This window comes from Vicugna pacos, chromosome 1 (genome assembly GCF_048564905.1).
Source record: "Vicugna pacos chromosome 1, VicPac4, whole genome shotgun sequence".
Taxonomy (NCBI): Eukaryota; Metazoa; Chordata; class Mammalia; order Artiodactyla; family Camelidae; genus Vicugna; species Vicugna pacos.
In genome coordinates, this window is record NC_132987.1 from 92,568,024 (window position 1) to 92,592,511 (window position 24,488).

The 24,488-nt window shown below is 32.9% G+C and overlaps 1 protein-coding gene across 1 annotated transcript in view; it reads left to right on the forward strand.

The window, feature by feature from the left end:
- Positions 1–24,488, forward strand: part of LOC140699298 (elongation factor 2-like) — a 524,143-nt gene that overhangs the window by 84,328 nt on the left and 415,327 nt on the right. The window contains exon 3 of the mRNA XM_072971248.1: positions 2,513–2,617. The gene's annotated coding sequence lies outside the window, so the exon portion shown is untranslated. The remainder of the gene's footprint in view (positions 1–2,512; positions 2,618–24,488) is intronic.

Here is a 24,488-nt window from a genome sequence, read left to right on the forward strand (position 1 = left end):
ATATGTTTCAAACAAACAAACAAACAAACAAAATCTCAGTCCAGAAATGGGCAGAAGACCTAAACAAGCGATTCTGCAATGAAGACATACAGTAGCCAATAGGCACATGAAAAATACTCAATATCTCTAATTATCGGAGAAATGCAAATCAAAACTACAATGAGGTATCACCTCACACAAGTCAGAATGGCCATCATTGAAAACACCACAAAGGATAAATGCTAGAGAGGGAGCACATTATGGAAAACAATATGGAGATAACTCAAAAAACTAAAAATAGACTTACCATATGATCCAGCAATCCCACTCCTGGGAATGTCTGGTGGGAACTCTAATTTGAAAAGATATATGTACCCCAGTGTTAATAGCAGCATTATGTACAATAGCCAACACAGGGAAACCACATAAATGTCCATTGGCAAGTGACTGGATAAAAATGTTATGGTAAATTTATACAAGGGAATACTACTCAGCCATAAAAAAGAATAAAATAATGCCATCTGCAAGCAACATGGATGAACCTGGAGATTGCCATTTAAGTAAAGTAAGACAGAAAAAAAAAGAAAAATACCATATGATGTCACTCAAATGTGGAATCTTAAAAAAAGAAAAAAGAAGATAATAATGAACTCATCTACAAAACAGAAACAGGCTTGCAGACATAGTAAACAAACTTATGGTTACTGGGGGAAAGTGGATAGGAAGGGATAAATTTGAGAGTCTGAGCCTTGCAAATATTAACTACTATATATAAAAGTAGATAAAAACCAAATTTCTTTTGTATAGCACAAGGAACTGTATTCAGTATATTATAATAACCTCTAATGAAAAAGAATATGAAAATGAATATATGCATATATATGTATGACTGGGACATTATGCTATACACTAGAAATGGACACATTGTAGCTGACTGTATGTCAGTATGTTCAATAATTGTATGCTTCTCAGGTTAAAAGCATACTCAAGTTCAACTACATCAAACTGGTACAAAAAGTGTCTATAGGTTAATTTTTATTTCTTAATATTAGTAACATCTCAAATGAGGGCAATTAGTGTCAATTGTTTATGTGTGTTTTATTATTACATAAAAGGCCCTGGAGATTGGTCAATGTCCTCATGGTTTATTATACATGAATACTTCCAGAGTAATCATTGACTAAATCATTACAAATTAATAGTGTGTTATGCCTCAACAGATGATTCCCTACTCCTCCATGTTTTTATTGCTGACTAACAAAATAGTAGAGGCTGATTGAGTAAAATCTTAAATCATCATCAGTAGGACAATTTCACTTAAATTTTTTGAGAATATTTCTAGCAGATGTTCCATTAGCCAAACTTACAACTCTAATAGAATTGTGAAGGTGGAACATAAGTAAGAAGCAATACATAAGGATTATATGAACATTTACAAATGTATTTTAAACAATTGCCTTCATCAAATAGATTTGATGTCTTGGTTAGGACTAGGGAAGATATGTGGAGGATTAAGGAAACATTTCAGAGTCTATATCTGATTTTGCTTCATGTGTTCCTTAGCAGAGTGATCTATGTATTTACGCTGCCCAGAATCTTAAATACTTCTGTGTAACTGCTAACTTCTAATTCAAGAGACGATTGCCACCAACATAAAAAATCTAAATACCAAATCTGAGCCATCTCAAAGGAATCTTAGCTTCCAAATCTTTCTCCTTCCCCTTAATTCCGAAATCTAAATTAAGTAGCCAATAGATATTAAACTAAGGTCCCATCTTCCAGTTCCTACATGATTAACATAACTCATTTTCCCCACTCTTTCCAAGAATCTGAATAGTGAACAAGTCTCAAAAAAAAGCGAATCTTTGAGTGATCCTCTCCAATCAGCCTTGGAAAATCTTTCACCTACTTGCTCTCTATAGAACACTCATTTTAAGCTGTTTCTCATATTGTAACATTCTTTTTAAAAATATATTTTTAAACAATTTTAATGTCTTGAGTGCTTGAATGAGAAGCTTTAAGTCTTACCCTGTTTCTTCCTAGCTGTGTGTCTTGAGACAAGTCCTTTGGTCTTTCTGAAACATACTCTTTAATATGCATGTAATCATACCTTTCTCAAAAGATTATGAGCTTAGATGAAATAATGCATGGTAAAATCTTGGTAAAGTTTACAAAAGATATGGCTTTTAAAAATACAGATTATTCATACGCTTTAAAATGTGTTCTTTTAGAATCATTTAACAAGCATCTTTGTAGTACATATTGCCAAGATATACAATAGTCTCTGAGGAATCTTTAATTATTTATCAGTAAATTAAAATTTTCACTCTCTGTTTAATATAGTGGCTAACTTAGTTTCTTCTGAAATACCTTAAAATCTTTATTTTTCACATATTAAGTTTACTGGATTGAAATTGTCATTCTTTTTTTTCTTTTTCAGTTTTATTAGGTAGAATTATTACAGTTTGACTGCACATACACATTATATTGGATGTAAATACATATATACAGTATACTGCACTTTTTTTTTCAGTTTACATATATGTACACGTGCTTGATGGACAGGAGAGGGAAGGAGGACATCAGTCCGGAGGTGCATGTGGGAGGCCACCCCATGGGTGGCAGCCTGCCAGACCTGGTAGGTGGTCCTTCCGTAGGGGAGGGAGAGGAGAAGCAGGGGTTGGCGTGAAGGGATGGGGCATGGCGCAGCTCTTCTTTGCAGCATTCTTAATAAATGCTTGAGTTAATGACCTTCAGTTTTTTTTTCCTTCATTTTGTGTAATAATTACCTTACAGAATTGTAAATAAAAAATATGTATATAAATTATTTAGCACAAAAACACGCTTTATGGCATATCTTCCGTAAATGGGCAGTAATACTGCTGCTGCCAGTAATTAAAACAACATTTATAGACTGATTTCATTGGATGATGTGATGATACTGATGAAGTCTAGGAAAGGCAAACAGCAAATTATTGGGTAGCAACTCAGAACAATCAAAATGGAACAGTGAACTCTGTGAGGGTAGATCAAACAGAGAAAGAGGGCAACATTATCAAAAAATTAAAACATAAAACAACAGATTACTTAAGAGATTTCAAATTATTTTTTTCTTTATTAATATCATAGTCTTACAAATTTCAAGTTGTTGTTTCTTTACTGATACTCATTTCTAAATTGCTTACAGAAGTCTTTGAGGAGAGTAAATTTTATAGATTTCTTGTTAGAGATTTCTATGTTAGACCACTAAAAACATACGAGGTCAATTTTTGCCATATAAGCCTCTGACATTAAGATAAAATAACAACAGAGAATTTTTTTTCCCCTCACTGTGACAGGGAAAGTCTAAAAATGTGTAGTCTTGCCCCTTGATACCAAGTTTTGTCATGTTAAGTGAAGGGCTTCCACATTTTTGAGAAAATGCTTAGATTGAGAGAGTGGATTCATTTTTAAAGTACTCAGGGAACTTAGTATGTGAAACTCCAAACCACTGAAAGGCCAACCTTGCCGTAAGGGCACAGACCCATTAGCACTTGTTCAGGGTCCTGTTCTCTTCCCAGGAGAAGACCAGACTTGGCAAATAAAACATTGGTGGTCATTAATTCTTTGCATTTGTAAGAGAAGTTGCTTCTGAACTTTATTCTAAACCCAATCCACTTGAGATCCAGATTTCTTAAGTGAATTGACCTTTAGTCTTGTAACCAGAGTCTTTACAGAACTGTATACTGGTTCATATTTTAGAGAGGCTGAATCTGTTCTTAGTGGTTTTCTCTCTTGCTTCAAGAGGTAAAGAGGGTTAAAGTTTCCTAGGGCAAGCAGTTTTTAAAAGATGTCATTTTGAATTTGATTATCCAAAACTTTACTGGGCATTGTTTCCCATATCTCTTTGTATTCTAAAGTAACTGAACCACATATCTAAATGATTGAATTAATTCAGATTATTTAAATTACTCAGATAAAGCTGTTGGAAATTAACTATTATAAAACCCATGCTTGCAACATATTAAACAATAAGATATTTTTGTTTGTTTATAATATGTATAATAAATTCTGTTAGTGTTTTGTGGTCTCAACAACTTTTGTTAGCTTCTCCCTTACATCATTGTAATTACCTCCTTTCTTGTAAATGCACACTATTCTTCCATTAAAAGATTGAGATTTTTTCTCCATCTTTGAATGTAGGCTGACCTTAGTAACTTGCTTGACCAATGGATTCAGCAGAAGTGACACTGTAGCTAAGTCATAAGAATATTCACAACTTCTGCCTGGACCTCTTGGAATGCTTTTTCTTGGAAAACTTGTACTAAGGAACATCAGTCAGCATGTAAAATATTGGAATACCTCAGGCCATGTTGAGAAACTAAGAAACGTCATGACACTAAACATATGAGTTAAAAAAAATCTTTTTTAAGTGGCTCTTCTAGCCTTAGCCACAGTAGCTGATGTTATATGAATCAGAGATAAACTATTAACAAAAACCATTTCTAATTCCTAAGCCACAAAATTATGAACAAAATTAAATAATTACATTAAGTCATTAATTTTTACAAAAGATTTAATGAAATTGATAGCTAGAAGAGAATTTGGCAGTTGAAATTAGTCTGATACTGTATCAAAAACTTAAAAACAATTGTAAAATGATTATAAATCAATAAAAAATGTTAAAAAAAAAGAAAAAAAACTTAAAAACAAGTTGCATTGCTTTGAGATTGTTAGTCAGAAATTTATAGCATTTTAAGGATACCTTTGATGATTATTTTGTAGATAAGTAAGGGAATTTTATTGGAGACTGGAAAAAAGAGGACTTTAATATGCAGTAGAAGAAATTTTGGCAGTACTGTCACCTGTCGTAAGGTGGAAAAGAAAGGGTGAAAAATAAACTTTTGTTCTGACTTTGGAAATTTTCAAACAGTATCTAGAATGTTCCAGTTTCTTTTCAAAGTGGCTATGATAGAGAAGAGAGATTAATTAAAAACAGAGCTGTTTAGTTTTTGAGCATAATTGAGAGGAGAATAAAAGACCCAGGACTTGCTGGCTTTAGAAATAAAACCAGCTTTCATCGCCAGTACCTCTTAGCTAAAGATTCCCAAGGTAAGAAGTGGTCTCAAGGAAAGAATCAAATCCAATGTGGTACCAATAAAGCAGGCTTCAGGGTCAATTTCACAATGGTATGGCTCTAAGATGCTTGATACCTCAGAAAGATTTGAAGTCATACCTAATAGAGCTTCTAAGAACCTTACAAGAGTATTCTTAGACCCTTTCTGTCACAAAGGAGTGTCCCTAAGAATCTTTTTTTTTCTACATCATTTAATTTTTTTTAATTAATTTTTTTTCCATTGCTGGAAGAGACCTTTTTTCTCAATTGAAGTATAGTCAGTTTAAAATGTTGTGTTAATTTCTGGTGTACAGCATAGTGATTCATTTACACATATGCATATATATTCCTTTTCATATTCTTTTTCATTATAGGCTACTATAGGGTATTGAATATAGTTCCCTGTGCTATACAGTAGGACCTTGTTGTTTATCTATTTTATATACAGTAGTTAGTATCTGCAAATTCAGAACTCCCAATTTATTCCTCCCCACCTCCTTTCCCTACCCCTCCCAGTAACCATAAGTTTGTTTTCTATGTCTGTAAGTCTGTCTCTGTTTTGTAGATAATTTCATTTGTGTCCTTTTTGTAGATTCCACATATAACTATGACTTTTTCTTTCTCTTTCTGCCTTCACTTAGTATTATGATCTCCAGATCCATCCATGTTGCTGCAAATGGCATTATTCTTTTTTCATAGCTCAGTAGTATTCCATTGTGTGTGTGTGTGTGTGTGTGTGTGTGTGTGTGTGTATCTCACAACTTCTTTATCCTCTTTATTCAGTTATCTGTCAATGGACATTTATGTTGCCTCCATGTCTTGGCTATTTTAAATAGTGCTGTTTATTAACATTAGGGTACATGTATCTTTTAGAATTAGAGTTTCCTTTGGATGAATGCCCAGGAGTGGGATTGCTGGATCATAGGGTAAGTCTAATTTCAGTTTTTTAAGGAATAACCATACTGTTTTCCATAGTGGCTTTCCAACAAGACTGTAGGGAGATTCTGTTTTCTCCACACCCTCTCCAGCATTTACTGTTTGTGGGCTTTTTAATGATAGCTACTCTGAATGGTGTGAAATGATACTTAATTGTAGTTTTGATTTGCATTTCTCTGATAATTAGTGATGTGGAGCATTTTTTCATGTGCCTATTGTCCATTGTATGTCTTCATTAGAGAAATGTTTGTTTAGGTCTTCTGCCCATTTTTTCATTGAGCTTTTTGTTTCTTTTCGTTATTGAGTTGTATGAGCTATTTGTATATTCTAGAAATTAAGTTCTTGTCAGTCGCAGTGTTTTGCAAATATTTAAGGCATGCCTCATTAACCCTTTCAGCTAGACAAAAATACTTGTAAGAATCATAAAGGAAATAATGCATAGCAACTTGACTTTTGAGCCAAGGTACAGCAGTACCTATCTTGAAAAGAAATATCAATATCATTTTTATATAATGGAATGGATTAAAAACTGATACACTATAAAGCACACAAAGTCTTAAAAACATTATATCAGCTTAGACTACAAAAAATGGAGATAATGTAAAATGCAAACAAGTCTTTGAGTCCAGAAACTTCTTTATGCAGAAAACAGGCTGAAAAAAATTTATTTCATTATGAACATGGTCTATTTCTTATGGAAAAAGGGCAGAAACAAGACCTCAGAGTGTGAACAAAGAGAGAGAGAAAATTACTGCCAGAACCCTAACCATAAAATTGGAGACATGGATCAGGTTGGGGTGACTTTATTATGGAGAAAGAGAAAGAGGCTAATACATACAGAGACATCAGCCAAGTGAGTGAGGAAGCCGTGTTGGAAGTGGATCATCTAGCCCTAGTCGTGCCATCTGGTGCCACATGAATTAGAAACAAACTGTCCACCTGAGCCCTCTCTTATTGTTTGATCCACAATATTGTAAGCAAAGTAAAATCATTATTTTGACCCACTTAAGATTCAGAGTAATTTATTATACATCAGTAGATAAATACATAATTGGAGCTTGCTTTTCTTTACTATATTTAGTACAATTAGTATGAATTTGAAATACTCTAGGTTTTCTCTTTTGAATCAGTAGAATATGGAACTGTTAATAAATCAAAGCTACAATCCTTAACACCCCTTGGGGCTTCACTGTATAAACAAAGTTAATTATTGTATGTTCTCAAATAAGTATTGAATGAGCTCCTGAACTTCTGGCTTTGAGAGGACATTCTTGGCATATTTATTGGTTATTAACTCTTATCATCCTAAAGATAGGTTCTTTGGTAGGTCATTTTGAAATATAATAATCATTCATCACAGGAATTCAGTGGTTACTATGTTTCAGGGATAATTTTAAGTACTTTATATGTAAAGTTTAATATTATCCTCACAATAACCCTTGTCAACATTATTATTGTTGACAATTGAATTTCTTGGCATAGATTAGCAAGAAGGATGTTCAAAAGAGACTGCTCCTGGGATCAACATCTCTAAAAGGAAGGAAAATGAAGCAAAAGTGAAGAGAGAGAGATGACTTTTGATGCACTTCCACCAGCAGTGTGGGTTCACACTGTGGAGAAGTGTGTCTTCTAGTCAGAGCAATCCAGGGTTTTCTATCTTCTAATCAGAGCAATCCAGTTTTAATTGTTTGTTATAATTATTTATGAATTCCCAGTTAATTTGATAAAGCCAAACAACATAAAACTTATCCAAAATTGATAAATTTCTACCAAAAAAAGAGAAAATCACAGAATTGTGTCCGTCAGGATCATAAACACAAAGGTCCATAACAAAATATTAGCAGAAAAAATATACAGCAGTATTTTAAAGAATAATACATCATGACTGGGTTGAGTTTATCCCAAAGTGTGCAAGTAAAAAGAACAATTGAATATAAAATCTGTAATTTTATAATATTTTCAATATGTTTTTCAGATTTTTATATTTTCATTTGTAAAATTGCTTGCAGTATTCAAAGTTGACAGCTTATCTATAATGCATTTGAAATTATTATCACTTTCTCTTTTTAGATTTTTTTAATAACAAAAATGGATGAAGTTTTCTCTAAATAAATTTGTGGGTATTCAAGAATTATCATACTTCAAATTTTTCACCATTATTTTGTTTTCAGATGGTTTACAGCTGGTGTGAGTGAAGATTTATGTTCTTGTGCATAAAAATATGGTTGAAAAGACAGGGTCATGGGCATAATATTCTGGTTTTAAAATTAATAATAATAATAATAATAATAATAATAATAATAATAATAATAATAAAAGTACAGTTACAATGTGTCAATTTCTGGTGTACAGCACAATGTCCCGGTCATGCATATGCATACATATATTTGTTTTCATATTCTTTTTCATTAAAGATTATTATAGGATATTGAACATAATTCCCCGTGCTATATGGAAGAAACCTTTTAAAATCTATTTTTATATATAGTGGCTAACATTTGTAAATCTCAAACTCTGAGACTTATCCTTTCCCACCCCTTGTCTCAGTAACCATAAGATTGTTTACTATGTCTATGAGTCTGTTTCTCTTTTGTAGATGAGCTCATGGTATCCATTTCTTTTCTTTCTTTGCTTTGTTTTTTTAGATTCCACATATGAGTGATATCATATGGTATTTTTCTTTTCCTGGCTTACTTCGCTTAGAATGACAATCTCTAGTTCCATCCATGTTGCTGTAAATGGCATTATTTTATTTTTTATGGCTGAATAGTATTTCATTGTATAAATATACTGCAACTTCTTTATCCAGTCTTCTGTCAATGGACATTTAGGTTGCTTCCATGTCTTGGCTATTGTATATGGTGCTGCTATGAACATTGGGTTGCATGTATTTTTTGACTTAGAGTTCCCTCCAGATATATGCCCAGAAGTGGAATTGCTGCATTATATGGTAAGTCTATTTTTAATTTTTTGAGGAATCTCCACACTATTTTCCATAATGGCTGTACCAAACTACATTGCTACCAGCAGTGTAGGAGGGTTCCCTTTTCTCCACACCATCTCCAGCATTTAACATTCATGGACTTCTGAGTGATGGCCATTCTGACCGGTATGAAGTGATACATCACTGTAGTTTTGATTTACATTTTTCTGATAATTATTGATATTGAGTATTTTTTCATGTGCCTATTGGCCATTGTATGTCTTCAGTGGAGAATTGCTTGTCCAGGTCTTCTGCCCATTTTTGCATTGGGTTTTTTTGTTGTTGTTGTTATTATGTTGCATGAGCTGTTTGTATATTCTGGAAATTCAGCCTTTGTCGGTCACATCATTTGCAAATATTTTCTCCCATTCTGTAGGTTGTCATTTTGTTTTGCTTATGCTTTCCTTTGCTTTGCAAAAGCTTTTAAGTTTAATTAGATTCCATTTGTTTATTTTTGCTCTTATTTTTATTTCCTGGGTAGACTGCTCCAGGAGAACATCACTAAGATTTATGTCAGGGAATGTTTTGCCTGTTTCTTCTAGGAAATTTATCGTGTCTTCTCTTGTATTTAAATCTTATGCCATTTTGAGTTTATTTTTGGGTACAGTGTGAAGGGGTGTACTAACTTCATTGATTTACATGCTGCTATCCAGTTTTCCCAACAGCACTTGCTGAAGAGACAGTCTTTTCTCCATTGTATATTCTTGCCTCCTTTGTTGAAGATTAATTGACCATATATCTGTGGGTTTATTTCTGGACTTTCCATTCTGTTCCACTGATCCATATGTCTGTTTTTAGGGCATAATATTCTTATTCCATTATTTTTTTTCTTTCAGTTTTGTTGAGATATAATTGATATATAGCACTGTATAAATTGAATGTGTACAGCATAATGGTTTGATTTACATTCATCATAAAGTGATTATCACAATAAGTTTAGTGAACATCTATCATATTTTGATACAAAAGTAAAGAAAAGGAACAAATATTTTCTTGTGATGAGAACTCCTAGGATTTACTCTTAACTTTTGTATATAGCATGCAGAAGTGTTAATTATATTTATCATGTTGTAAATTACATCCCTAGTACTGATTTATTTTACAACCGGAAGTTTGTGCCTTCTGACTGCCTTCAGTAAGTTCCCCTTCTCCTCTAACCTATGCCTCTAATAACCACAAATCTGATCTCTTTTTCTATGAATTTATTTTTTGTTTGATTGTTTTTGAAGTATAATTGACTTACAACACTATGTTGCTTGATACGGCCTGGTCCTAGTGCTAATAAACTAGAGGGAGAATTCCAAAATGATTGCCTGCACCAGTGTCCACATGGTAGAATAAGCCCACAAAAAGGCCTTCTGCTGGAGTCCATGTCCCAGGGTGAGCTCCAGCTGCCTCCTGCTTCCATGGGAGACTATCTAAGATCAGCAGGTGGGTCTGACTTGACCCTTTTCAAATTACTGCCTCTGCTCTGGATCCTGGAGTGTGTGAGATTCTGTGTATATCCTATAAGAGTGGAATCAGAATCTCTGTTCCCCATAACCCTGTGGCTCTCCTAAAAGCAGGTCCCACTGGTCTCAAAGCCAAACACTGAAGGCACATCCTCCCGGTACAGGACCCATGGACTAAGGATTCTAATGTGGGGCTTGAACCCCTCCTTGGGGAGAACCTCTTCAGTTGTTATTCTCCCATTTGTAGGTTGTCCTCTCTGGGGTGTGCATACTGACTATATCACATTTCCAGCCCTTCTATCCTTCTCATGGTTCCTTCTTTAAATCTTTAACTGTAGAAGGTCTTTTATACTGCTGTTCGATTTTTCTCATTAATAGTTGGTGTGCTTGTGGGGGAAGTGAACTCAGGTCCTTTCTATTCTGCCATTTTAGCCAGAAGCAATCTATTTTCATTTTCAATCCATTCTTTCTATATGTTTTTAATTGAGAAAATAGTCTATAATTCTGAGTTAGCAGAAATCTCAGAATTGTGCTAAATGGGATGTAGTCTCAATTTGAATTTTTAATTATATTTAAATATGTAAAAATTCAGCCCAAGTGTTTATAGGCTTTTTACCTCTATTCAGAGAAGTTTTAAAAACCTATGTTTTTGGCCTAGAATTTCAAGAATAGGCTATTTTTTTTTAGTACTTATTTTCAATGTTTTGCCAAATTTGAATGCAGAAAATTTTAGACCTCTGAACACAATCCAGTTCCACTATAGAATATAAATTTATCCAATAAAAATAGGACCTATATGAAAACATGATTCTCAGAATGTACAACACGGAACAAATACAGAATTTCAAAATTAAACCTTGCACCTTATTTAAAGTCTCATTAATCATTCAGTTTTTTTCCTCTCTTACCAATAAATTTTCACAGTAGTCAGTTTCAGTGTACTTCTCTAATATGTTCTTGTTTACAAGCTTTATTTTAATAATTAAAATTCTCTAAAAGCTACAGAAAGTAACTTCTCTTCATTTCTTGATCATTGAATTCTTTAAGGATTTCCAACTGATTTTGAAACAATTGTGATCAAATGTCAAAGACTCACTTATAAAAGGTTCAACAGAATTATAGCCTACTTAAGTTGATTTTACAAAGTATTTTTTTTAATATGAAACCTTTGTAAAATTCAGTTGATACGAGGCAACAAAGAGTGAAAGTGTGAATTACTCTTCTAAAAAATGATGATAATGATGATGATGATTAAACATCAGCTTCATCATGAAAAGTTATGTATTTCAGTTTCTCTTGTGTATGTAAATCTTGGCAATCATAGATTTTATTTCAATTGCTAAAATATCGCTGCTCATTTGGATACATGCAATTATGAATTATTCATTCATATTACCAATTTCAACAACATTGGCTGCATAGAATTGGTAATTTAGGAAAAAATTATTCTTACCATAATTCTGAGTCTGCAAAATGTGTTTTGTTAGTGTCAATATGTTTCCTAATATTATCATACTACACAGTGAATTTTAATTTAATGCACAACTTTTTAACTGAATTTAGAGAACTATTCAGAATCATATCTGGTGAGCTTCCAAAAGCTTTACTTTTATTCCATTTATTGACTAAGCCATCACATTATTATTATATAAGTAATCTCACCTGTTTTTCTCTTTGAAATGTCTATTAATATAAATCTAGTGTTGTTTAAATGTGAATTGCTTCTGTTGCTAATGAAACTAATACTATAACACTCATTTAAGATTTTTTTCTTGTCACAAATACTTGGGAGTTGAAAATGACAAAAATTAATATAGAAGATTAATTATTTGATCTAACAAATAATTCATACTTTAGAGTGATAGAGAAATGCATATTATTGACTGCATGTATTATATTACCATTTTTGTTTTCAAGTTTTGTGCAACACTCATTTTTATTAACTTTGCTGAGAAATAGAAATTTAGTTCTTAATTTTTATTAGAAAGTCATCTTAAGTTTTTTGAACCACTAACACTTAAAAGCAAAATAAAAAATGTCATCAAGCAATAAAATAAACAATTGCAGTTTTACACCAGGCATGGAACTAACTAAACTGCTGTTACAAGAACGTTCAGGTTTTTCTCTATTTGCTCTATGGTCGTACCGCTCAATATACTGCCCACAAATATTTCACATATGTGTAATTTACAGTTTCTCACATTTCCTACTGATCACACGAACTAGTAACATGGCAGACTCCTGGATCTCATAAGTTGTGGCATAGCCCATGGTGGAATTGGCTGGCACAGTTGGTCTACAGAGACATCCTGGTTAAATAAATTTCCAACACAAGGCTGAAATGAATTTGTTTCACCTGGTTTATCCTATCCCTTTACACTATTTTTATCATCAAGTGTCCTCAGGAAAAGAGTTCAGCTCATTTTTCAAATTTATTCACATGTTAAATTGATAATTACTGCAAATATATTACATACACTACTAGATGATATCTTTCCAGGTGATGAGAGGAATAATTAAAGATCCACTAAACTAGTTCCAGCTTATTTTATCCAGTTCTTAATACTATTTAATGCTGCTTTATTTGTCAAAAATGAAAAAATTTGAGACAATTGCTATGATGGACAAATGCTTTTCCCAGAAAACAGGCAAAAACTAGGACTTTCCAAGGCAAACAGAAAGTCTGACCAGACTATTTGTGAGAAACCTGAAGAGTTTCTTTAGCTATTTGTAAAGCTGTAGTATTGAAGAATGATGAAATTTATTCTATATATGTTCTCAGAAATCGAACAAAGGATAAGGGCTAGAAACTAACTGAATTTAGAATTTTTTTTAAGGAATGGAGTATTCTCTAACAATTGCAGCCATCCAACACAAAATGTAATAAGTTGAAAGTCAGTATTTTATATCAGTGCAGATATTCAGGTAGAAGGTAGGTGAACATCTACTGTAAAATTGGGGAGAAGATCCCTAATTTCTGTAGGAGATTGTTACTGATACCCTCTGTGAAATCTACAGGTTTTTATTACCTACAATGAACAGTAATGTTCATTGGTAGCCTACTACAATGCAATTTATTTTACAGTGGATTCAGTAAAAGTTATTCAACTATGGCTTCATGCTCAAAGGTAATAAGGCAATCAAATAAACCTATTCTAATTTGTCCTGCTCATGTAATCACCTTATAGGATAGAAAACCAAGGACAGAAAGAGGGCATAAAGCCAGTGCAGAAAGTGGCAGAATTAGAGAGAAATACTGGCAGTTGAATCATTATGAAATGGTGGACTGCAATTTTCTTTTTACTACAAAACACAATTCAAATTTTATAACTTTCTTTTCAGTGCCAATATGCAGTCATCATTATCTTTGTCAATATTATTTATTTAGCAACCACAGGCACATGCCAGGTACTAGGTGCTGAAAGAAGAAAGTAAAATATACATATTCTATGTTCTTCTAGGCTCTCTGCCAGGTAGTACTCTTGGAATCTCAGAGAGAGTATATGAAAATGTAAGTTTTTTCTTTTTTTTTTTTTTACTTTCCTCAATATGGATACAAGAAAAGATGTGATGTTTTGCTGTTTTAATTTTGGATTTATAGATACAATATTCATTAAACTAAGGAAATTTTTGGTAAAAATGTGGGCATCTTGATTGATTCTAAAATATAATATTAAGAATTCAAATTGATTTAAGTCACATAAATACAAGGTATTATAATATATTTACTTTCTTGTGTATACTGATGGCCACATACTGAATGTTTGTGTCTTTGCAAATTCATTTGTTGAAATCCTAAACACTGATATGATGGCATAAGAGGTGAGACCTGAACAGGATCAAGTTGGCAGGTAGGAGGTCTCTGAGCTTACCTCCCTTCACAAACAAATCAAAACTACAATTACATATAGAGCAACTCTTGCCGACAATGACCTTGAGACTAACAGAATGGTTCTTCTACAACCAAGGCTATAAATAAAGAACTACAGAGAGTCTGGTTGAAGGGGAAGAAATGGGATCTAATTGAGACCTGCATCCTTAGTGAGTGACCTAGAGCGGAGGGAGATACTACTGGCTTGGGGATCCCTGGAGAACAAAGAGTTTGAGGCACGCATTAGGCATCCCAGCCTTAAGGTCCGACACTGAGAAAATGAGCCTAAGTAGCTGGTTTGAAAATGAGGGCTTATAAAATGGCTGTAAGGAACTGAAAAGAATGCACATAGACTTGCTTGATCCCAAGACCAGCATGGAGGCAACAGATTGACAACTGCCGCGTACTTTGGATATCTTGCCTGGACCATCCTCATTTCACCCCTCCACTTGCATCAGGCTTCTAGCCCAACGCTTTCTGCTCTGGCAATGCTCACCACTAAGGCAGAGGCCACAACTGCCAATAAGAATGCATGTGCTTGCAAGATTAACATACTGAATTGAAGGAGAGAGAAAGTTTCTCAGGAAAAACAAAACCTAAATAGTTCATCACTACTAAACTGACCTTATAGGAAATTATAAAGGGTCTTCTTTAAGTGAAAGGAATAGGTGATAATGAGAAATAAGAAGATATATGAAGGGAAGATTCACACTGGTAAATGCGAATGTATGGTAAAATCATTGGATGAAACATTTAAACTAGCACAAAGGTTGAAAGACAAAAATTGTAAAATCAACTATAACTAAAACAGTTAAGGGATAGACATAAAGATGTAAAATTTGACATCAAAAACAAACAAAAAATGGATGGGGAGTAAAAAATATAGATCTTTTATAATGTGTTTGAACTTAAAAGACTAACAGTTTAAAACATATAGGTATAGTTACAGGTCAGTATATATGAACTCCACAGTAACCACAAATCAAAACCTACAAGGCATACATGAAAATTAGAGATAAAGGGATACAAGCCTAATATTAATGAAAATCATAAAACTAACGTAGAAAAGACTATGAGAAGAATAAAAGAAGAGAGAAGAACTATAGAAACAACCAGAAAACAAGTAACAAAATGGCATTGCCTATCAGTAATTACCTTAAATGCCAATGGACTAATGTGCCAATCAAAAGACATAGTGTAGCAGATTAGATAAAGAAACAATAACCATCTATATGCTGCTTACAGGAAACTCACTTCAGAGCAAAAGACACACACAAAGTAAGGGGATGGGAAAACATTCCATGAAAATGGAAATCAAAAGAAAGCTGGGGTAGCAATACTCATCAGACAAAGTAAATTTTAAAACAATATCTATAAAAATAAAATAAGAGTATTGTATAATGATAAAGGGATCAATTCAATAGAGGATATACAATTCATAAACATAAGCACTTAATGTAGGAGAACCTAATATATAAGGAAATATTAACAGACATACAGGGAAAATTGACAGAAGCACAAAGATAGTAAGGGACTTTCACACCCCACTGACAATAGAAAATCATCTGGATAGAAAATCAGCATGGAAACAGTGGCCTTCAGTGACCCTTTAGACCAGTTGGGCTTAATGCATATCTATAGGACATTTCATTCCAAACCAACAGAATACACATTCTTTTCAAGTGCCCATGGAATTTTCTGCAGGTTAGATTCATTAGGCTGCAAAAGAGTCCTCAACAAATTTAAGAAGGTAGAAAGTATATCAAGAATCTTTTCTGACTATAATAATGTGAAACTAAAAATTACAGGGGAAAAAAAATGGAAAAAAGGCACAAATACATGGAGGCTGAACTATATGCTACTAAAAAACAATGAGCCAATGAGGAAATCAGAAAGGAAATCAGAAAATACTTGGATACAAATCGAAATAAAATACAGCTTTCCAAAATCTTTTGGATGCAGCAAAAGCAGTTTTAAGAGGAAAGTTCACAGTGATACTGGCCTACTTCAAGAAACAAGAAAAATCTCAAATAAGCAACCTAACTATCACCTAAAGGAATTAGAAAAAGAAGAACAAACAAAGCCCAAAGTCAATGGAAGGAAGAAAATAATAAAGATTAGAGTGGAAATAAACTGAAGGCCATAAATGAAAGAAAGAAAGAAAGAAAGAAAGAAAGAAAGAAAGAAAGAAAGAAAGAAAGAAAGAGAAAGAAAGAAAGAAAGAAAGAAAGAAAGAAAGAAAGAAAGAAAGAAAGAAAGAAAGAAAGAAAGAAAGAAAGGAGGAAGGAAGGAAGGAAGGAAGGAAAGGAAAGAAGGAAACCAAAGCAAAAGCTAAACAAAAGCTGGTTTTTAGCAAAGATAAACATAATTCAGAAGCCTGTATCCACTCATTAAGGAAAAACAAAGAGGACCCAGATAAACAAAATTAGAAATGAAAGAAGAAAAGTTACAACTGAAATCACAAGAATACAATAACAATATAATACTATGAACAGTTATTTGTAAACAAATTGAAAAACTAGAAGAAATTGAGAAATTCCTAGAAACTATAATCATCTATGGCTGAATCAGGAAGAAATAGATAATCTGAACAGACCAATTACTAGTACTGAAATTGAATCAATAATAAAAAATATCTCAGCAAATAAAAGCTCAGGACCATACAGCTTCATGAGAGGATTCTAGTAAACATAAAGAAGAGTTAATGTCTATCCTTCTCAAATGTTCCAAAAAGTTTAAGAGGAGCAACACTCCCAAACTTACTGCGTGAGGCCCACATTATCCTAATACCAAAACCAAACTAGACACTACAAGAAAGGAAGATTATAGGCCAATGTCTTATCTCTGATGAACATAGAAGAAAAAAATCCTCAGAAAAATATTTAAAATATTAACAAATCAAATTCAATACCATGTAAAAAGGATCATACACCATGATCACATGAGATTTATCCCAGTGATGTAAGGGTGGTTCAGTATCTACAAATTAATCAATGCAATATACAACATTAACAAAATGAATGATTAAAAATCACATGATCATCTCAACAGATGCAGAAAAAATCACTTGACAAAAGTCAATATTCATTCATTATAAAACTCCCAGCATAGTTGATATAAAGAAAACATATCTCAACATAATAAAGACCATTTATGACAAACCCACAACTAGCATCATACTCAATTATGGGAAAGCCTTTCTTCTAAGACCAGGAAGAAGAAAAGGATGTCCATTCTTCCCATTTCTATTTAAAGTAATGTTGAAAATTCTAGCCACAGCACCCAGACAAGAAAAAGAAATAAATGGCATCCAAATTGGAAGAGATGAAGTAAAACTGCCATTATTTGCTTATGGAATGTTCGTACATATAGAAAAGCCTAAAGATTCTACCTAAAACGTATTAGAACTAATAAATGAGTTTATTAAAATTTCAGGATATGAGATTAATATGCAGAAAACTATTGCCTTTCTAATAATTAACTATCAGGACAAAAAAAATCCAGAAAATAATCCTATTTATAATTGCATCCAAAAAAATAAAATACCTAGAAATAAGTTTAACCAGGGAGACACTGATGAAGGAAATTGAAGAAAATACAAATAAATGGAAAGATTGCTTGTGTTTATGAAAGGGAAGAATTAATATTGTTAAAATATCTATACTAACAAATCCACCTATATTTAATGCAATCCCTATCAAAATACCCATGAATTTTTCAGATAACTAGAACAAATAATCTTAAAATGTGTATGAAATCACAAGAACCCAAAGAGCCAAAACAATCTTAAGGTGGCGGGAGCTGGTGGTATCACATTCCTTGGTTTCAGAAAATACTGCAAAGCTACAGAAATCCAAACAGTATGGTACTGGCACAAAAACAGACACATAGATCAAGGGAATATAATAGAAAGCCCCAAAATAAACCTACAGGCACATATGGTCAATTAATCTAGGACAGAGGAGTCAAGAGTATACACTGGGGAAAAGACAGTATCTTCAATAAGTGGTGTTGGGAAAACTGGACAGCTACATCTCCATGAAAAAAATTAGAATGATTCTCTCATCATATACAAAAATAAATTCAAAATGGATTAAAGACTTAAGTATAAAATCAGAAACTATAAAACTCCTAGAAGATAACATAGGCAGCCCCCTTTGATATAGGTCTTAGCAGTATTTTTCTTTTTAATTTTCTCCATAAGCAAGGGAAACAAAAATAAAAATAAACACATGGGACCTAATCAAAATTAAATGTTTTTGCATGGAGAAGAAAACCATCAGCAAAGTAAAAAAAAAAAACATGCTAAATGGGAGAAGATATTTGCAAATGATATGTTTAATAGGGGGTTAATATCTAAAATATATAAAAACTCATACAACTCAATATTGAAAAAAGGAAACAATCCAATTAAAAAATGGATTTCCAAAGAAGACATACCAGTGGCCAACATGCACAGGAAAAGATGCTCTACATCAGTAATCATTAGCGAAATGCAAATAAAAACTACACTGACTACATCAACTGTACTTCAATAAAAAAAAATTAAACAAAAACCTACAATGAGATATCACTTCACACATCAGAATGACTATCATAAAAAAGACAACAAATAATGTGTTTTGGCAAGAATGTGAATGAAAAGGAACCCTTGTACGCTGTTTTTGGGACGTAAATTGGTACGAGAACTATGGAGAATCCTCAAAACGTTAAAAATGGAACTACCATATGATCCAGCAATTCTACTCCTGAGTATATATTCAAAGCAAATGAAAAGAGTATTTCAGAAAGTATATGCATCCCAATGTTCATATTAGCACTGTTTACAGTAACCAACATATGGAAGCAACTTATGTCCATCAACAGATGAATGGATGGGGATGTGGTGTATATACCTAATGGAATACTACTTAGCCATAAAAATAATGAAATTTTGCATTTGCAGCAATATGGATGGATTTGGAGGATATTATTCTAAGTTAAATAAGTCAGACAGAGAAAGACAGTACTATATATTTTCAGTTATATATGAAGTCTAAAAATATTAAACAAATGAATATGACAAAACAAACAAACTTACATATAAAGAGAACAAACAATTGTTTACCATTTGGGAGAGGAATGGGAAGAGAGTCAGGATAGGGAAAGGGGCTTAAGAGGTGCAAACTACTAAATATAAGATTAAAAACTGTAATGTATAGCACAGGGACTATAACCAATATTTTATGATAACTTTATATGGAGTACAACCTATAAAAATACTGAATCACTATATTGTACACCTGAAACTGATATAATATTTTAAGTCAACTATACTTTAATTGAAAAAAAAAAAAGAACTTGGGCCTTTCGGAGGTGATTAAGTCATGTGAGTGGAACACTTATGAATGGAATTAGTGTTCTTATGAAAGAAACCACAGACAGCATTTTAGATCTTTCTGCCTTATGAGGATACATCCAGAGCGTGGCAGTTCCAACTTGGAAGCATGTACTCACCAGACACCAAATTTGCTGACTCCTTGATTTTGGACTTTCTGGCCTCCAGAACTATGAGAAATAAATTTCTGTTGTTTACTCAGTATATGGTGATTTGTTATAGAAGCCTCCAAGTGGTCTAAAAAATTAGCATTTTTATCTATGCCATAATTATGGTACAGGAATCAATTATTCCCCCTGAAAAACTTTTTTCTTCCCCTTCTAAAGCATTATGCAATATATGATACTAGAACTCATTATATTTATAAATACAAAAATGTTTCTTGAATGCTTTTAGATTTTAGATTTGTTGAGTCCATGTTTAACAAGCTCATGGCATTCTTATGTATATATGAAGAAAATAATCATTTCTTTTATAAGCAAAAATGAAATAAGTTATTTAGAAGATGAACTTATTTAAAATAACAAATTGAGTCAAAAACTGAATTCTTAAGTTATTTCTATGTTTTTGTTAGGCATCTTGATTTCTGTTGTTATACTAGTTTAAAATTGTAGTATTGATATGTGAAAAATAAATGGAGAAAAAATTAAAATTGCCAATTTCTAGACTTAAAAAATGTCAATTTGATGCCAGTATATTGAAGTAAAAGATAAATTTTAGAAAAATATATTTTATTTAAATTAAAGAGAAAAAATTACATGCTAAGTGCAGTTTTCCCTAGACCCATACTCTTCCATCATTCTAACCACTCTATATTAACAAACTGAGTCTGAGCTATACCTCTTAATTACTATAGCTCAATTCTTGCAACATAACATGTATAACTAATCTCCTTTCATTATGTTAGTTACATGAATGTAGTTATTACAAATAAATGTCTGCCAACTGTTGCTTATCTTTGAGAAGAATAGATGATTGTGGCTAAGTTTTAAACAGCACTTTGGGTTTAGTGCTGTGAGACTTGTATCATTCTTATCCTCAGAATTATAATATAATTGCTATTTTAAGCCACTAAATTTGTGGTAATTTATTATATTAGAAATAGAGAACGAATAGCCTGCAAGAGCTGGATCCATATTGAACCTAAACTACTCTCTGCAAATCACTAATTTCTCTCATAGTTGTCCTAATTTATTTTCATTTTTAGTTTGTTTTTAGAAATATGTAGCTTTTTAAATTTGATTTTTCAATTTATTTTTGAAAATGTTACTTGAACTAGACAAGTTCTTTTACATCCATACTGGGTTCTTCCCATAATGGAATCATTTGAAATTTTATGGTCTCAATTTCATACTCAGAACTTCTCTCACTTTACTTGCCAAACCTGTTTTTCACTGTTGGAGACTCCTTTTTTTCATGCTCAGGAGGTTAATTTCAAATACTATTTTATGGCTGTCCAAAATACAGTATTCCATTATATTTGTGTTTTTTTTCCTTTGTATATCATTAGTTATTGAATGTCCTCTGTTATTAGAACATATTGATTATTTAAATAAAATAAATCATACTGAACTTAGAAAAAGTAATGGGCAAAATATTTACACAAGCAATTTTGAAGACTGTATTTTTTCATTATGCCTGCTAAAGTTAAAAACATATTTCCATTTAAATTTTCCATTTAGATTTTTGAAGAGTGACCACAGTTTTCATAGTTTTTTTTCTTTAATATTTTCTGTTCTTCCTAGAGCTAGAAGAAACAATGAAATACATTCTTTTTTTTTGGTCATGAAGTTATTACTGTTGTAAATACATGAAAATTTTAAGAGCTGTTTCTTGGTTCACCTTGTTAGGTATCTCATGAAAATATGTTGTTCTTTTTACTGTTGTTACTATTCTTGATATGGCATGAATTCAGCCACCCCTAGGAACATTTTCAGAAGTTATTGCAAAATTCCTTCTAAGTATTAAATTGTAGAGCAGGAAATTGGGATTTATTTCACATTTCTAGGAGAAATAAAAAAAAAATACAACTTCAAGATCACTCCACAGTTTTTCACATATAATAGTATTGTCTTTAATGATAGAAAAACAAATATGAAATAGATTAAAAATACAACTTTAGTGATATTTTGAACTCTAATGTTATAATAATGTAGTTAAAACTGCAGTAGATCACAGTCATTCATAGAAATACGTAGATTTTAAATGTATATCTATATTTATGTTTTCACTAATGTAAAGCTATTATAGAAATCTGTGTTAAATTCTCATGTCTCCGTCCAATTTCAGAGACAGTGTTACATATTTTGAATTTCTTAATCCATGAACAGTGATATTAATATGGCTATTAATTGAAACATTGTCTAACTCTCAGTCAGTTGTTTTTGTTTGTTTGAACTTACAGGACATATTTCACATCTAGTCATATCTGGTTATCTCTTGAAGAAAACTCAAAGCTTTAGTTAATATTCAAAATAATACTTACTAGTTTAAGTCTAGATTTCTGTGTTGGTTTCTATATCCAGCTTATTTTTTTTTTCAGAATGTACAATGATCCATAACCTATATTCGGAAATATACCTTTCTTCCTAGAACAATTTATAAAACTATCTACTATAGGGGGAGTCTCTATCTTTCTTAGGATGCTATATGCATATATTCATGAAACACTGTGTCTGGTAGGAAAGCAAATTTTCTGCACAGCTATTTCCTTCTCAGTTCTAAAGAGGTTAAGATGGAATACAGATATGTGTTCTTGGGAGGGTTGTGAGCTCTTTTATAGACTGTGAACTTCTAGCAAGTATGATCTGTATACATTGTTATTTTTGTATTATCAGATCAAAAAAGGTATGGAACACAAATAAGTTGGTTAAATTAGCAAATGGATGATTTGTTGTGGTTCTGATTTTCACCTATGTTTTTAGTAAGCTTTCTAAGATGGTTTTTTTGTTGTCTTGCTTTATTTTTTGTTTTTTGTTTTTTGGGGGTTTTTTTGGAGCAAAGAAAGGGTGGAGCAAGGAGGACAGGGTGGCTCATGCCCAAGAAAACCGCAAACTCCCCGAAGGGTTTCAGCAAAACATATTTAAAGGCCAGAAAAGGGAAGCGGTTTGCAGGGTATGTGATCAGCTCGTATACAATTCTCTACTTGGTTGATGTTGAGGGAACAGGGCGGTCAACACTATCAACCCCTGGGCTGCAGAAGGTCTGGGGGCCACGTACTGTACTCTTGATCATCAAGTAGTTAATTTATTCTCTTTGGTTATGATTTTTAGCATCTGAAAAACTCAGGAAATGTACATGAAATACTATTATCTGAGTACTTCAAAGAGGAGCTGCAGTAGAGTATATGAGGGAGGGGTCTGACCCTGGAGAGCCCCACAGGATCCTGCTCAGTTATGAAAGTAGTATTCTACAACAGCACTTCTGCCTGCCTCTGCCTTTCGGCAGCCTTGCCCCTCTCTGTCACACTGTCTTGCTTTATTACCTGGAATTATCTTGTTTATTTATTGTTATACTTGTTTGCTGTTTGTCTCTCTCCTCCCCCATTAGAATACAAGCTCCAAGATAAAGAGTACTTAATTGTTTTTTTCACTGCTTTATCTCTAATGCTTCACCCAGTGTTTGGAACTAACATGAATTTTTCAATAAAAATTTTGGAATGATTGAATTAAGTGGCATTGGAGTTGGATCTTTAGATGGGCAGGATTGGGATATTCAGTAAAAGGGAAGGGAGAGATTATTTTAGGTGGAGGGTACTTGAAGTTCCGCAGGGAGTGGAGAATGAAAGATGGATCTGGAAACAGGGCTTAAGGAAGATTCTATTGAGATACTGTAGTGGATTAGATAAGGAGAATAAAAGAGATAAGATATTGTGGGACAATTGGTTCTTGCCTCATGCAGGAAAGAATTCAAGAGCATGGCATGGTAAAGTGAAAGCAAGTTTATTTAGAGAGATACACACTCCATAGACAGAGTGCAGTCTGTCTCACTCAGAAAGGGAAACAACCTAGGAGATACATACTCCATAGGCAGAATGTGAGCCATCTTAGAAAGATGAGAGGGAGAGAATCCGAGAGGTGTGAGGTGTTTAGTTTAAAGTAAAAGTAGATACACGCTCCATAGACAGATGTGGGCCGTCTCATAAGGCAAGAGAGAGCAACAGAGAGAGAGCAACCACGAGGTGCAGGTTAGGTTTTATGGGCTTGGTAATTTCATATGCTAATGAGTGGGAGAATTATTCCAACTATTTTGGAGAAAGGGGAAGGATTTCCAGGAACCTCCCTCCACCCACTTCTTAACCTTTTATGGTCAGCCTAGGAACTGTCTTGGCACCTATGGGTGTGCCATGAGGCTCTTGAATGGCCTTTGCCCCCTCTTCTCTCAGACATCTTTCACTTCTCAAAATGATGAAGAACCTTAAAATGCAAAATTATTTGACTTTGCAATTGCAGATAAAGTTCAAGATGCAAATTTGACTAAAATAATTTAATATGGAGACATATATTGATTTAATCATATTTACATTAAGCACCATAAGAATGGAGATCTAAAGACAGAAAAGAGGGTCAGCTTTTTACACCTTGCAGAGCATCTCCCTTGCTGTGGTCTATTGAAAGTCACCTTAGACACAGTTTGTGGAACAACAACAAAAAAACCCAGCAAAGAGAAAGGACAGGCTTTTTTAAAATAAAGCACAGAAGATAAAATTTGAAAATAGCAAAGATCAAAAATGAAATACACATAGTTCGCAGTAACTGCTACCTTTAATTAAGCTCTCTTTTTATAACAGCTGTATA